This window comes from Hypanus sabinus, chromosome 30 (genome assembly GCF_030144855.1).
Source record: "Hypanus sabinus isolate sHypSab1 chromosome 30, sHypSab1.hap1, whole genome shotgun sequence".
Taxonomy (NCBI): domain Eukaryota; kingdom Metazoa; phylum Chordata; class Chondrichthyes; order Myliobatiformes; family Dasyatidae; genus Hypanus; species Hypanus sabinus.
Genome location: NC_082735.1, coordinates 31,270,825 through 31,288,369, shown reverse-complemented (window position 1 = coordinate 31,288,369; position 17,545 = coordinate 31,270,825). Strand labels below are relative to the sequence as shown.

General features: G+C 40.9%; 1 long non-coding RNA gene across 1 annotated transcript in view; it reads left to right on the top strand.

The window, feature by feature from the left end:
• The window catches only part of LOC132383359 (uncharacterized), a 247,973-nt gene that overhangs the window by 58,075 nt on the left and 172,353 nt on the right, over positions 1 to 17,545 (top strand). Inside the window, exon 2 of the long non-coding RNA XR_009508641.1 lies at positions 16,428 to 16,630. This is a non-coding gene — a long non-coding RNA (uncharacterized LOC132383359). The remainder of the gene's footprint in view (positions 1 to 16,427; positions 16,631 to 17,545) is intronic.

Genomic DNA, 17,545 nt, shown 5'->3' with positions numbered 1-17,545 from the left:
ATGTAGAGCACAGAACAGTGCAGACCCTTCAGCCCACAATGTTGTGCTATCCCTTTAACCCAGTCTGAGATCAATCTAACCATTCCCTGTTCCATAACCCCCGTCCATTTTTCTATCATCCAATGACCTATCCAGATGTCCCTAATGTATCTATCTCTATCACCACCCTTGGCAACTCAACAACTCTCTGCATAAAGCAGTAATCTCTGACATTTCCCCTATCCTTTCAAGTTCACTGTCAGGTTTATTGTCATTTAACTATGTACATGTTTACCATCAAATAAGACAGCGTTTCTCCGGACCAGGGTGTAAAGTATAGTAGTACACATAACATACATACAGCACACAATAACTTAGGAAAGTGAAAATTAAATCTACGAACAAATTACACATAAATGAAGTAGTGTGCCTAAATTAAATATTGTAGGGTACAGTACAAATTATCCAGTGACACTTAGAATGTGATGTGGCAGGGCCTAATGGCCTGAGGGAAGAAGCTGTTTCCCATGCTGACTGTTCTTGTTTTATGCATCGGAGTCTCCTGCCTGATGGTAGAAAGTCAAAGAGGATACTGGAAGGATGGGTGGAATCTTTGATAATACTAAGGGTCCTGCATATGCACTGCTCCTGATAAATGTCTCTGGTGGATCGTAGGGAGACCCCTATGATCCTCCTGTCCATTCTCACAGTCCTTTCCAAGGACTTCTGGTCCAGTGCTCAGCTGCTCCCAAAACAGATGGAGATGCAGCTTGTCAGAACTCTCTCGAATGGTGTAATGGTCCCTCTAATAACCTTACTATGAAGTCCGGTTGCATTAACTATTTCCACCTTGGGAGAAAATCTGCTGTCCACTGTATCTATGCCTCTTATCAATTTATACCTCTTGCTAACCAGCTCTCTCAGTGGTCTGCAGTTTAAATCATGCCCTGCTCAGTATTGGAATTAAAATTAGGGGTGCTTATCCCCAGTTTTCAAGGACAGTTGAGTCCTGGTCCCTTCATTTCTTGACAGTGCAAGTAAGATTTGAACAAATACCTACAATTTGACAATTAAACATTTCTTTCTGTAGCTTCCTGATGACAATAACGACGTAATCCATTCCATGATTATGTGGCTCGGAATAGGTCCAGCAGAGTTGGGAGGGACTTGCGTGAGTATCTGACTGGAAGCACAAAGAGTGGGTTTCCTTTCTTAAATGCCAGACCTTGTAAATTTCCTGACCAATTAACCTGCTAACTGGTATGTCTTTGGACTGTGGGAGGAAACCCACGTGATCACAGGGAAGACATACAAACTCCTTAGAGATGACACTGGAATTGAACTCCAAATCCAACACTCCAATTTGCCATAGCGACGGGCTACCACAATGCAATAATTAATGGCGGAACGACTCCTTTCTCACCTTTGCGAGGTACATCTTGAATACATTGTCTAATCAAGTATCAATAGTCAGTTTCTGAGTTAATGGCAGTTGGAAAATTCAAGTGCTATTTATCTACCACTAGTTACATTAACAAATATCGACTAAAACCATTACAACAATATGCTACCTAGTTTTACTTCAGAGAAGCACATCTGCCTAGTTTGTGTAGTGGTTACAAAATATGAAAAGTAGATGAAGTCAAAGATGAGATCAGCCTTTCAAGTCTGCTCATTAATGTTATTTTCCGAGGCTTAAGAGTGATACCAAGCATGTGTGAGAATGCACACTGCACCACGTGCACAGAGAAAATATCGCTAGATTGATGTTACCAGATGTGGGCATTTGAAGTCATTGCTACAAAACTCAGTGATCTAAAATCATTTGGAATTACTTAGACAGATTTAAGGTGATTATGCACTTAAATAATCAGTACCCAAGCAACTGACATAAAATCTTCTGGGTTTAATCAAATTGCCATTTTCCAAGTCCTCTAAATTTAAATTTCCTAACAGCATGAAAACTCATTCCTTCTTTTTGAAGTCGAGCTGAATCTGCTACCCATTAGCTACTGCCTGTCACTCTCCAACAAGATTCTTAAAATCACTTAGGGTGCCATGGTAACCTAGCGGTTGGCATGATGCTACAACGGCTCAGGCCGTTCTGGAGCCCAGAGTTCAATTCTGATGCTGTTCTTTAGGAATCACTGTATTCCTCCCCATGGAATGTGTGGGTTTCTTCCCACAGTCCAATGACGCACCAGGTAGGTTAATTAGTCATTGTGAATTGTCCCTTGATTGGGTTGGCGTTAATTGGGTTTGTTGGAGGTTACTAGGGCAGCATGGCTTAGAGAGCCATAAGGGCCTATTCTGCACTGTATCAATAAATAATCATAGAATTGATATGGTACAAGATAAATCCATTTGGCCCATTAAGTCTGTGGCAATTCCAAATAGAATAAACACTTTTTCCCCTCCTGGTCTACAATGCACTCTACCTCAAATATCCATCTTGTAAACTCTGATTCATTCCATCTTCCTTCACTGTAAAAAAAAATTATTTTTGCATCCCTGCTGCAAACTTAGAACAAAGTTGTAAATTCATTTTCCAAAATCTTTAAACCTTTTGGCAGCAGGCTCAGCTCCCCCCCCCCACTTTATCCTATCAGTTCTGTACACTGATATCAAGTCTCATCTCAACCTTCTTTGCTCCGAGAAGAACAATCTCAGACACTCCAATGTAACCTTATTGTTAAGATCTATTGTTGCTGGAATCATGCTATTAAATCTTTTCTGCACCCTCTCTGGAAGTTTGTTATCACTTGTAAAGTTAGCACTCAAGAATTGGAGGTAGTACTCATGTTGTCGCCTTCTTTTGTATTACATTTTTCTACATAAACCTAGGATCTCAGACTAAGTCAGGGGCTCTCAACCTGGGGCTCATGGATCTCTTGCTTAATGGTATTGGCCCATGGCATAAGAAAGGTTGGGATCTGTGTGCAGCTAAGCCCTGTCCGACATCCTTGGTCAGATCAAAGAGCTATACTAATTAATAATTATGTCTCTTTAGAAATATACCATTTAGATTTATGTTCTTTTACTTTATTTTTTCTGCCAGTGTTAATACATTGATGCCAGCTCTCATTTACCAATAAAACTTCCCCAAGTATGCATAATTTCCCCCTGATTATTGTTTCCAACTGAGGTTTGAAATGACTGATCTATAGTTGCCTGGCTTGTCTCACCCATTTTTTAATAAGAATGCACATCTATCAGTTGTCAATCCCTTGGCACTCATCTCTAAGCAGAATTGAAATATTATGCCATGTTCTGCTCCATCCGTCCAATCTAGATTGCTTGTTTATTTCAGACATAGTGAGGAACAACCTGAGCTTTGGACAATTTAAGTACTGGGAGAGATTGAAATGGTCGGGGTGTCGGGGTCAGAGATGAGAGACAGGTGGGTTCCACTCGCTGCTCTGGGAGATTTCCTCGAACCTGTGCTGGACTGAGACCGTGGCCTGGAACTAGTGGACATCTAGAAGTTCACAGCGTGGCCTGCATCTTCAGTGAACTTCAGTTCTGACTACAGTATGCGAGCGTTCATTGTTTGCACGACTTGTTTTTCTTTCTCTCTCTCTGCACGCTGGGTGTTTGATGGTCTTCTTTTGTTCTCAGTGGGTTCTTTGTTTTATGGTTGCCTGTAAAGAGATGAATCTCAAGAATGTATAAAGTATACATACTTTGATAATAAGAGTACCTTGAACTTTGACATTTTCATGATCAATGTTCACCCCATTCATTATCACTGCTCTCTTTCCAACTTGGGTTCTGGCAACATTGGCTTCTTCGGTAAACATTTAAAAATGTTCATTTAGTATTCCTTCTGCTTTTATCTATCTCATCTCCCATATCCTTAATTGGTCCCATATCTCTCCACTCACCACTCACTACTGTGGATTTCTTTTTAAGTTCACTGTTATTCTGGGTCCCTGCTTGTCTTACTTCCCCTTTGAGCATTTTATGTTTATCTTGGATCTCCTGGAGTTATTCATCTGATATGGGTTACACACCCATTTATTTTCTTTCATCGTGTTCTTAGCATCCATTCGCATCTAAGGAGCTTTGACTTTGTTTCCCTTATCTTTCTCCCTTGTGGGAGTGTACCCAAGCCTGCACCCAACATATCTCCTCTTTAACGTTCATTCTAAGCCCCATCACAGTTTTACCTAGTAAAAGTTCCACTTTATTCTGACCAGATTCCCCATATTCCATTGAAATGATTGATTTTCTGAAGTAGCATCTTTGTCCCTCACCACTTTTAAAATAGATCAGATAACTGCTGCTTCCCCAGTTCAAATTAGATTAAAAAAACAGTGCATAGAATAGAACAGAATAGGACTTTATTGTCATTGCTCAAGACAATGAATTGTGGTGCATGCAAAACAGATAATTGCAGTACATGCATTACAGCTTAATTAAAAAAAATCCCATATTTATATGCAATAAGTGACTTTGATAGTCCATAACTCTTAACGGCCACTGGCAAGCCAGGTTGTAGCATTATTCAGCTGCATAACAGTCCCCAGGAAGAAGATGATTTTTCAATCTTACTGTCTTGGCTAAGGTGTAGAAATTGGAAGATTAATACATGGCTAAGGAGTTGGTGTAAGAGGGAGGAGGGCATACATTTTTGGATTATTGGGCTCTCTTCCAGGGAAGGTGGGACTTGTACAGAAGAGATGGTTTGCATCTGAACTGCAAGGGGGTAATATCCTAGTGGGAAGGTTTGCTAATGCTGCAGGTGGGTTTAAACTAGAGTTGCAGGGGAATGGGAACCAGAGTGCCAGAACAGTTAGTAGGAAGGTTGTGGAGACAGATATTGGTAAGATCTCAAACAAAGTCAGGAATGAAAATGTTGAACATGGTGTGACTGGTGTCCTGAGCTGCGTATATTTCAATGCAAGAAGTATCATAGGAAAGGACCCTCTCATTGAGGATGTGGAACGAGCTGCCTGTAGAAGTGGTACATGCGAGCTCAATTTCAGCATTTAGGCGAACTTTGGATAGGTACATGGACAGCAGGGGTATGGAGAGCTATGGTCCCAGTGCAGGTTGATGGGAGTAGGCAGTTTAAATGGTTTTGGCACAGACTAGATGGGTTGAAGGGCCCGTTTCTGGGGTGTACCTTTCTATGACTCTATGTTTCTGCATTTCCTACCAGATGACAGAAGATTGAACAGATAGTATCTGGGATGGGATGGGTCTTTAATGATTTTAAAGTATCAATGCATGGTGCCTATAAGGAATGGTTTTATGCCACTGGTGACTGTAGATTCAGAGACACTGTAAACATGACTACCTTCAAAGAAGGAGACTTAACTATGGATGGATCTTCCTGCTTTCTAACACAGAGCAAGTCATTGTAAAGATTGGGCTGAATCACTACAGTCCTGGTGCACAGTGGAATCAAGCAAAACTGTATTATCACTCCTAACCTCTCCTCACTCTCTCTTCATTCAGTACTTGTTCTCACCATCAACAAGCATCTTGAGGGAATGAATGAAGAGCAAACTGTTCAACTCTTGTCTTTTCCACCCCGTAACTAGCATCATGCAAACCCCATTTCTGATTTTGTGAACCATGTTAGTTACATACCTGAAGAGAAATACATCTCCATCCAATTTTTACAGATGTGATTAATTCTTAAAAGCTTTCAGAAAATAACACTTCTATTTCTAATTTGTTTCTGACAATGAAAATAGATAATTTTATTAAAACCTTTATAAATCTATTGATTTTCCTGTATTTAAGTTGTCTGAAATATCAAAGCATGCCCAACAGTGATGGCCTTGACTGAAAATTGTTATATTTATGATGATTTGGTAACTCCATTTTTTCTTTTTTTCCTTCCTTATGTTACATCTTGTACTTCAGTTTATATACTTAAAATATTTTTAGATCCAAGGGAAAGTTGCCAGTTAATGACTAGAAACTGTAGAAGGATCAACCTGTACCAACCTGAGTGATATTGAAATATAGTACATACAGTTCTACAAGATGAACTATATTAACATAGTTAGTTAGTTACTGCCATTTAGGGCAGCAATGAAGGTCCTCCAACTCTGTCCTCGGCCATCCTCTCTATTGTGCCCCAGCTGTGGTTCACGGTTCTTATTTCTGTCTCTATGGTGTGGTGCCAAGTTGTCTTTGGTCTCCTGCGTTTCCTCTGCCCTCCAGGGGTCCAGTGAAGTGCTGCCTATGTGATGGAGTTGGCCTCTCTTCTCATCACATGCCCAATCCATCTCCAATGTTTCCTCATGATGATTGTGGCCATAATCCTCTTGTTGACACTGAAGGAGTAGGGCATAGTTGGAGACCTTTCCCGGCCAGAAGGTACAGAGGATCTCCCAGAGGCTCATGGTGTGGAATGATGACATCTTGGCAAGATTGTTCTCTGTCATGAGCCAGCATTCTGATCTGTACAAGAGTGTGGACCAAACTCAACTCTGGTACAACTTCACCTTGGTGTGGATGTTGTACTTGGTTGATCTCCATATGTTGCTCATTGATCTGAAGACATTTCTAGCTTTACAGAGTCTGCACTGAAAATGTGTAATGTGCAGTGGGTTTATCTGGGAATTTAAGGTGGGAAATGTTTTTGATGTACATTGATATTGGAAAAAAACGATTGGCTTTATGATGTAGCATGTACAATCCCAGTTGAACTGATTTAAAATTTTTTTTGCCACATGCTCACATCATTCCCAAAGCTGTATGATCTCCATGATGCCCTTGGAAATTCATCAGAAATTATTTTAGCAAAGGCATCAAATTTGTTAGTGTTACGTCATTAAATCAGTTATCTCAGAGAGAATTTTAAATATTAGTATTGCAGGGATTTATTCAATTATTTTAGAGCTACCGTTTTCTGTGCTCTGATTTTTCAAATGGACTGATGTGGCTTCGATCTGTCCTTCAGATATTTAGAATAGCACTCTTCCCAGTTGAGGACAACACAAGCTCTTGCTGCCGGTCAGTAAGCATTAACTTTATCCACAATTAAAAGAGTTTGGAATAGCCTGTGTGGAAGTGTTCTCCTCTAATTAAATCATCTGGCTAAAGTGGGATGAGCGAGATTGGTGAGTGCAATCTGTACTTCCTCTCACAGAGTCTGAATACAGTGCTACTGTGTTGGCCCTGCGTTAGTATAAGCCCTTAATAGTCTTTAATTTTTCTTTAAGTCCATTACTCTGTCTTCTTTCCTTTTCCTTTGCAATGATTATGTGCCTAGTACTATAACACGAGACAAAACTTTTTTTTCCAGAAGTGTTGCTTCTTCAGAATGTTTTTTTGCAGTTATGACAGACTTTTTGAAGCTGAACACAAATATAATTTCAGACTACTTATGTAGGAATTTGGAGAAACAAGAAATTAACTTTTATTGACTATAATGTGTTCAATTGCTTAGCGGTGCTGATGCTTTGTAAAAGTTCAACTAAGCTAAAAATGCTTTGCTGATGATTTTCATTTGTGCTCAGTGTCTGAGCCCAACGATAATCAGCCAGCATTGATGGATTCCAGTTGCCCTGATACCATTTCTCCATGACTGCAATGTCCTGGTGAAACCTTTCTGACACTGCTGACACTGACAGGGCCAAGGTTTTAAGGGAAGAAGTCTAAATGGGAATGCAGCAAGTGTATCTTTAGTGACATGTTGCACTTCATGATTTTGTATGCTTGAAGCATGTTACCAATCAGCTGCACGTAGTTTGGTGCTCTGTAGATGCCAAGAAAATTTTCAACACCACCCTTGAATACCTTCCAAGCGATTTTCTCCGGTCCCACTGGAAGTTCTTTGAATTGCCTGTCATTGATGACCTGTTTGATTTGTGGACCTGCAAAAATGTCTTCCTTAATCTTACCGTCAGTTATTCTGGCTTGAATTCTGATTTGAAATAACAAATACAGGTGATTTCAGAAAAATGGTGCACGATAAGGAAAATTCATGGTTATTTTTATGATCTGTAGCCCAAAATCTATAAGATACACCCGAAAGTATTCTGAAAGCAAAATCTTTGTTATCCAGTGTAATTACTGGCAAATAAGATAATCACATCCAATGATTTAAGCAGATATTGAAGGCTCCACTGCCTAGCATTTCACAAATGAAGCAATTCTGCACCAATGTTAATAGTTGGGGAATACTACAAATGTAGCTAGTCAAATTTTCCTAAATGTTTACACTTTGATTTGTAATCTGTGCATTGTTTGAGTTACCTTAAGTGGAAAAATCCTCAGTAAAGAGAAATATGGTCTCTGTAAACCTGTATTTAGGCCTGGTAAGTCAATCCTACATAATGAACTTAGAGGTTATTAATCACAATTTGCTGTCATATTAAAATATTATTAAAGCTGTAGGGGTTGTTCTTGAATCAAGCCATAGCATTGAGTAGGTGAATCGCCCGAAACATTGGCTACTCTTTTCTCACGGATGCTGCCTGACCTACTGAGTTCTTCCAGCGTTGTGTACGAATAAAAATTTTAAGAGGCAGAGGTAGAGTTCTCTTCAAGAGACTGCACAGTACATCTGTGGTGTGAAGAGCATAACAACAAGTTCTCAAATCTATTTGAGAAAATTAAGTTACCATAACCATTCTAGTTGTACATTTTCTTTAATATTATGAAATAGCAATGCCTATTCCATGCTGTATCTCAATAAGTGAATAAATAACATACTATTGGACATCCCAAGATCACCACAGAAACTTTATAAGCAACTCACACAAAATGCTGGAGGAACTCAGCAGATCTGGCATTGACCTGTGACAACGTCTGCAGCATTTTGTGTGTGTTGCTCTAGCTTTCCAGGTTCCACAGACTTTCTCATGTTTATGAGATACTTTTATAAGTTTTCCCCCCTTTATTTTCATTTTAAGCTCCTTAAGTTGAGCCATTAACAATTATTATTTCATTTGGTAATGATCAGAAGAGAAGAATCTGAGTAGATGTGCAACTCTCTGATCCATTAACACCTTAAAAGGGGTCCTGGATCAGAATTTTGAAAGTTCCATTTATTTATTTATTGAGAATAGGCCCTTTTGGACCTTTGAGCTGCACCGCCCAACAATCCTCCGCTTTAATCTGAGCCTAATCACGGTATAATTTACAATGTCCAATTCACCTACCAACTGGTACATCTTTGGACAGTGGGAGGAAACTGGAGCACCCGGGGAAAACCCATGTGGTCACGGGGAGAACGTACAAACTCCTTCCAGGCTACGGTGGGAACTGAACTTGGGTCGACTGAACTGTAAAGTGTTGTGTTAATCACTACACTACTGGGTGTCACCCCAAGATTTAAGTGATTTACATGTGACACTGGGTGAAATGTTGGACTGGTAAAAGTTAAGATCTGAAGCAGCTCAGGGGTAGGGGTTTATTCTGGTTGGCAAGCTCCATTTGTGAAAGGCTGTGCAGTGGAGCCTATGGTATCTGCTTGAATCATTGGATATAATTGTCTTATTTACCAGCAATTATAATCCTTCAGTTTAGACACATAATCATTGCGAAGGAAGAGGAAAGAAGGCAGAGTAATGGCCTTAAAGAAAAATTAACCTGGTTACCGCCTTGCTCTGTAGAAAATGAGAAACTGCTGATAGCTAAAATCAATCTCATTAGGACAAAAAATTAGTTCTAAGATGGGCTTGGATTTCAACTAAATGGGAAAACTGAAAAATACAGATACTAATCCTGTTAAATCAGACTATTCATCGCACAGCTGAAATAATTTTTTAGTTAATTAGATTATCTCTTTTTCAAAAGCAACAATAACTGCTGTATGTTCCTATAAGGAATGAGCACCACTTGTAAAACATCTAAGGTATCATCATGAAACACTTCTCAACTTTTACATCCTGTCGATATAGTTTCACAATGTCTCTCTGGACGTGGTATTGACTATGACTGCTTATCGCTCATCCTGTGTCTCCCATTTGGTTAGGATGCGCTTGAACAGGATGGATCTCTTCACTATTACGTTCCTCAGATAAAAAAGGGACAATGGTTTCTTTGTCACACTCATTGTTTTGCAATTAAAAGTAAGCTCAGTTAATCAATATAGAAAGATTCTTCATTGCTGCTTCCAAAACAGTTTTGCTTCACCAGTCAGCCCTGAGCTGAATCTCTGAATTTGGGGGGACGTGGACCACTTTTATTCTGGCCTCTACCCTCTGACCTGTTTGGCATGGGTGGACCTAGCAACAGTCAAAGTATAAAGCCCGACTCCAGCCCTGGATCATTGAGGCAAGGAAGCCATCAACTCCTACCACAAGGCTGGAGTCCTGAACACTGCCAAGACCAAGACCAAAATTGGTTTTAATGGCCAAAGATGGCCAAGATGGAGGACCTTCATTACGGTCCTAAGTGCCAGTGGGGTGACAGGCACCTTCCCTCCCTTAATTATTGAATATGTAATATGTAATTTGGGTGGAGAAGTGGAGATACATCTCTAACAAAGGAGGTGTAAGGCGCTGCTTCCCTTTGCTGTCCTGCAGGTCACCCTTGGGCAAGGAGTAACCCCTGCTTAGCCCCCCAGTCAGGGTCACATGAAGCCATGGGAACAGGTGGTGGATGGTAGTATGAGCAACTGGTGCATATCACAAGTCCTGTTATGTGACTACTGATACCAGGCAGACTATCTCTGAAGAGTATTGATAATGGCTGGGGTCACCCATCTTGTAAAGACACTGCCCAGAAGGAGGCGATGGCGAACCACTTCTGTAAAATAATTTGCCAAGAACAATCATTATCATGGAAAGTCCATGATCACCCATGTCATACAACATGGCACGTAACAAATGAATGGATATGTAATTATATTTATTAAACATGAATAATGTAATTATTCTGTTTTTTGTGATATTAGCTGACATGCTGCACTTGTGTCAGATTTAACTTGTGAAAGGTTCGCCGGGCAAGTTCTCCAGTATAGGTGCTGCAGAAGTGCAGCAAGTTTGTCTTCTGCCATTGCACTCCACAAGCTCCAGACTTTGGCGTTTAGTCAGTAGTCCAGAACTCAGTGACTCTTGTGGAGAACTTCCACCTGTCTACATGGAACTGCAGTTATTTCCCAGCAGGGCCTTACCCATAAACCCACAACCTGCTTCTTCATCTATTGGGTGCTTCTGAGCATCTGCCTTTTCATGAAGTTTAGTATTTTTAAGGTGCATGGAAAAAACAGGCAACTGATCGGACAATATGCTCCTCTCTCTGACCTGATTTGTGCCAGCAATTTTCTACATAGTTATGGTTGCAACACACCAGTTTGTTCCCCTCTCAGTGCTTGTTGAATCCTGAACAGAATCTATTTTTATGTTGGTCCAGCTCTGAAACGACATGATAGCCCATCTGGCCAGTGTTCACATTGCTGGTAACATTATAGCCTTCATTTCCAAACTGTGTTTGGCACTGAATCCTTCAATAATCAGAATCAGAATCAGGTTTAATATCACCAGCATATGCCGTAAAATTTGTCAACTTTGTGGCAGCAGTACAATGCAATACATGATAAATATTTAAAAAAACCTGGATTACAGTAAGTATATTAAATAGTTAAATTACGATAAGTAGTGCAAAAGCAGAAACTTAAAAAAAAGTAGTGAGGCAGTGTTCATGGGTTCAACGTCCATTCTGAAATCGGATAGCAGAGAGGAAGGATCTGTGCCTTCAGGCTTCTGTTCTTCCTTCCTGATGGTGGCAATGAGATAAGGGCATGTCCTGGGTGGTGGGGGTCATGATAGCTATAAAATATGTACTTATTTTTGGATTGGGGGCTGACTGTGAGGCAACTCGTGCACTTCCCTCCCATTCTGAAATAGAAACACGCGAGAAATATCATTAATGGTTTCCATGTCAATCAATTGGGAAGAAAGAGGGGACGTAAGAAAAAAAACTTGAAGAAGTTGGCCCAATTCTGTCTTCATTTAATTGTCCAAAGTTTCACCCGAAATCATTTGAGTCCCACCCAGATTCAGCAATAAACCCTGAGGCTCCATTCCGCCAGACGCCTCTTGTTCAGGTTGGTTAAAAATTCTTGACACTGTATTGATCACTACTGGCAGAGACAGGGAAGTTTTAATCTCCGCAGAAGCTCACCACTCACCAATAGTATAGCAGCTGTTGTATATTTTCAATTGATCTGGCTGTAACTTGCTGAAAATCTTGCCTGGGCTCCTATTGGCTAATTTCAGGACCTGTAGTTGCTTTTACTTTATATTGATTAGCTGAAGCATGGGTAATGAAGCCATGAACTTATAGTTCACTCCCTCTGCAATTCCCTTGACCATTCATCCCTCCCCACTAATCTTCCCCTGGCACTTATCCCTGCAAGTAACCTAAGTGCACCACCCGCCCCTACACATCCACCCCCACCTCCGTTCAGGGCCCTAAACAGTCCTTCCAGGTGAGGCAGTACCTCACCTGGGAATCTGCTGGGGTTGTCTATTGTGTTCATTGCTCCCGATATGGCCTCCTGCATGTTGGTGAGACCCCTCATAAACTGGGGGACTGCTTCATTGAGCACCTCTGCACCATTCACCACAAATGAGACTTCCTGGTGACCAAACATTTTAATTCCAACTCCCATTCCCATTCTGGCATGGCGATCCATGGCCTCCTCTTGTGCCAAAATATGGCCAACTTCAAGGTGGAGGTGCAACACCACATATTCCGTCTGGGTAGCCTCCAACCTGATGGCGTGAATATTGATTTCAACTTCCAGTAAACAAATTCCCCCCCTCCCCCTACCTCTATTCCCCACTCTGACCTTTTACCTCTTCTCACTTGCCTATTACTTGCCACTAGGTCTCCTCTTCCTTCCCTTTCTCCCATGGTCTCTTTCCTCTACTATCAAATTCCAGCCCTTTATCTTTCCCACCCACCCTGTTTTACCTCTCACCTTCTGCCTATCCTCCTATAGGCTGGTCCTGGACTTATTTCCACTTGGAATAATTTACTTATTATTATTTAATTATTTATTGTTTTATATTGCTGTATTTCTACAGTATTCTTGGTTGGTGCGACTGTAATGAAACCCAATTTCTCTCGGGATCAATAAAGTATGTCTGTCTGTCTGTCTTCTCCTCCCCCCACCTTTTTGTTTTGGTGTCTTCTCCCTTCCTTTCCAGTCCTGAAGAAGAGTCTTGGCCTGAAAAGTTTACTCATTTCCATAGATGCTGCCTGACTTGCTAAGTCCCTCCATCATTTTGTGTACGTTACTGTGAACTTGTAGCAGTTGGTTGCAATCTAGAGCAGCAAGTTAATTAAGAACATTGTATTTTTGACCTCTCTTTCTTCAACCATACCTCTGTTATTGTTATTTAAGAGGCACAGGATTCATGCCAAAGAGCATGTCAAAAAAACTTTAAAGCAAATGCAGCCATCTTCCTGTTAGTCAGTCCAAGAGGCAATACTGGCAAAATCTATTTATTTTCAGTTGGAAAGCATATTGAAGTAACACATTTAAGATGCTTCATGATCAGAGGTTTTGTCAATAATCACCCTGTGTAGTGGCACTCTGACATTACTTCCAGAAATTTCCAGCAAACCATCTACCTTTTCATCTGGAGATGGTATTTATTTGGAGCGTAGCAGTTGGCATGCCAGTATTGCTTGGCTAGCAATCTGGGTTAAATTCCATTGCAGTTTGTACATTCTCCCCCTGACCACATGTGTTTCCTCTGGATCATCTGGTTTTCTCCCCAGTCCAAGGAAGTAGACGTTTGTAGATTAATTGGTCACATGGGTGTAATTGGCTGGCATGGCCTGTTACTGTACTGTATCTCTAAGCTGAACTATAAAAGAATACTCCTGTCTGTCAGGCTAACAGCAGAGATCAAAATTGGATCAAACTCATCAGGAGCTGATGTAGAGAAGAACACAAAGGGAATAATCCAAAGCAAGATGCCGGAGGAACTCAGCAGGATCCAATTGATATTGTCTTCACAACTCTGCCTGACACAAATCTGATTTTCTGTAGCAGCCTTGGAAAGATTTACGCTATTTTTTTTGTCCTGTGAAGCAAAAGTTGAGGACAGCATTCATCGTAAGTCTGCCATGCTACATGAGGTAGGTTCGAAAGGCCACCTCTAGGCATCTTTGAGGCAACGTGACTCTTCCCTTGCATTAGGGCTCAACATAATACCACTACCATCGTGTTACCAATTACCAATGGGTTCCAACACGAATCTTCACTCCATGCCTCATCACTTTGGCCCAAACAAGAATATGATGGATATTTACAATGTTTAGAATATTTACTATCATATGACTAGAAAGAAGTGATCATGCATTTGATTTATTGAACAGCATGGAGATCCAATAAAATCCAATTAGGGCGGCACAGTGGTGCAGTGGTTAGCACAATGGTTTACAATACCAGTGAACCAGGTTCAATTCCCACTGCTGCCTGTAAAAAATTGTACTTGCTCTCCGTGATCACGTGGGTTTCCTCCCACTGCCCAAAACTGGTAGATTAATCAGTCATTTTCAATTGTCCCATGATTAGGCTAGGGTTAAATTAGGGGTTGCTGGGCAGTTAGCTTGAAGGGTCAGAAGGGCCTATTCTATGTGGTATCTGTAAATAAATAAAAAATGAAGTTGAAGGAAACTCATACATGGCTCAAGAGAAACGGATTGTTCTTCTAAGCAGCCAATGGCTTAGGCCCAGAATATCTCTGCAGGTTTTCCTTTGCAATGTATCCTTTGGCTTTTTATCGAACCAGCAACCTGAAGTGGGAATGTTTGCTGATAACTTCATATGTTAATTTCCTTGTGTGGCGTCTCAGGTATTAGAGCAATTTGTGTCATAATGGAACAAGATCTTATCCTTGGGCAGACAAGCAACTGCAATAAGAGTAAGACCCGATCCAGAATGAAGATGCCTAACATCTTCAAGCATCAAATCCCTTATTAACGTCTTAGAAGTCTTTATTGTGCAGAACGTTAAGGAGCACTATATCAGCAGGCTGGGTGGCAGGGCAGGGTGGAGATATCTCTACCAAAGGAGATGTAAGGTGCTTATTCCCTCTGCAAGCCTGCAAGTCACCCTTGGGCAAGGTGTAGCACCTGCTCAGTCCCCAGTCAGGGTCACGTGAAGCCATGGGAGAAGGTGGTGGATGGTCGTATGAGCAGCAGGTGCATATCACAAGTCCTGGTTATGCAACCACTGACAGCAGGCAGACAATCTGTGAAGAGCACTGATAATGGCTGGGGTCACTCGTCTTGTAAAGGCACTGCCCAGAAGATGGCAATGGCAAACCACTTCTGCAGAAAAAAATTGCCAAGAACAATCATAGTCATGGAAAGACCATGATCGCCCATGTCATATGAAACGACACATAATGAATGAACGATATCAGCAGGGCAGTGACTGTGCAAAACTTTTATATTATCTATAAAGTATACACTGAGCTGCATTGGCTTAATTCAGACAACAGTTACAGCAATGCGATGCTATCCTGAAGCAACATGTGTAACTAGTCTCTTTTCTACAGGAAGGACTATATAATGACAGGGTTATTGTAAAATCCTACGTGATTCATGGAGGAGGAAATCCATGGAAAATAATTGTCCTTACCCTGTTAGTTTTTTATGTGATGTTAGACCTACCAATGTTGTCGATTTTTGGGGTCAACTGCATCTAATGAGTGCTCTCAGGACACTGAAGTCATCCTTCAAGGAAGGACTGAGTCATCTCTCACCACAGGCACTCCGGCAGTTTGCCGTTCCCCACAGCCAGCTGTCTAGGTTCATGGACCATAGAAATCTACAGCACATTACAGGCCCTTCAGCCCACAATGTTGTGCTGCCTATGTAACCTACTCAAGAAACTGCCTGGAATTTCCCTACCACATACCTTACTATTTTTCTAAGCTCTGTGTATCTATCTAAGAGTCTCTTAAAAGACCCTATTGTATCTGTCTCCACCACCATCACTGGCAGTGCATTCCATGCACCCACTACTCTCTGTGTGAAAAATCCATTCATGCTTCTATGAATTTCCTACAGATTCCTCATTCAGTTTGCAGGCTGAAGCTGGCCAACTAAGGCAAGAGCTTTCTTCTCCGTCGTCAAGGAAAGGGAGCAGCCTTCAGTATTCAGACTGTGAGGAATACATCAGAAACCGCACATGAGGCTGTGAAACAGGAGAGGCCCTCATGAGTTAACGCAACTGTTAGGATTTATCTGTGTAATGGCCACTATAGAATTGAGGGCTTTGAGAATTGTCCAGATGGAGGTCAGAGGAGATGACCCTAAGGCTGCAAAGGGACAGAAGAGGAAAGGGAATGCAGGGATTCAGGTGGGAGCCAAACTGCAGAATAGAATGAGTGCTGAGACACGAAGGAATCAGAGTTGAAACCAGTGCAATAAGTTGATTACCATGCATAATTATTGCTACTGTAATGGAACTAGGAGCCACATTTATGTGATTAATTTCCTGTATACAGGTGAGAATGGCAAATCAATGGTTCAAGCCGTCTGCTAAAATGCATTCACAGCCGTGAAAACAATGATTGATAATTGCAAAACGGAAAGTGTGACCGGATTTGTTTGGAGCTAACCTGGGGAAGCGATCCACTGGAAATCTCACTGCCCGGAGTGGATATTTCACAACAATTAAAGTGATGCTTGCAGTGAGGAACGAAACCAAGTGAGTGCATTAGTTGATAATCAGTTTAATTTGCAACAGAACATTGATCTAAGTAGCTAACTAATTGTATAATATATACTGTAACCAGAGGATGGCTTCTATGGGTTTCCTACAGTTTGTAAATCAGAAGTTTACTGTTTAGAAGTGAATGTGGCATGACGTTAGATTCATTATTCTACAAGACTCTGGAGTTGAGAGATGCTCTGTTGATGGCTTTCCCCTCTATATTTGCATTTATTAAACAGTGAAATAGCAATCTATGAACTTTGCGGTGTATAAAGCCTTGGCCTGAGACTGGGCGTGGCACTTGGCAATTTTATACTCTGATATTTCACTCCTCGGTGCAAAGGAAACTGTTGTGAACTGGATTCCCATTACACTATTGTCTGTTGGTGTTACCACATAGGTTTCACTGCTATTACAGCGGACGTCATTTTTTAAAAAAGTGTTACCTCCTCAGAATTGTTGATAGACCGCTTGAGCTAAACACAAATGTAATTTCAGACTACTTGTATCATGTAGGAATTTGGAGAACCAAGAAATTAACTTTTTCGAATATAATGTGTTTAATTGCATAATGGTGTTGACGCTTTGCGATAGTTCAACTAAGCTGAAAATGTTCTGTTGATAATTTTCATTTGTACTCAGTGTCTGAGGCTTCTTGCTTAAATGTCCAACAATAATTAGGCAGCATTGATAGATTTCAGTTGCCCTGATCCTGTTACTCCATGATTACAATGTCCTGGTGAAATCTTTAATCATGCACATCACTGACAGTGCCAAGATTTGCAGAGAAGAAGTCTAAATGGGAATGCAGTAAGTGAATCTTTAGTGACATGTTGTACTTCATGGTTTTGTATGCTTGAAGCACGTAGTCAACCAGTTGTATGTAGTTTGGTGCTCTATAGTTGCCAA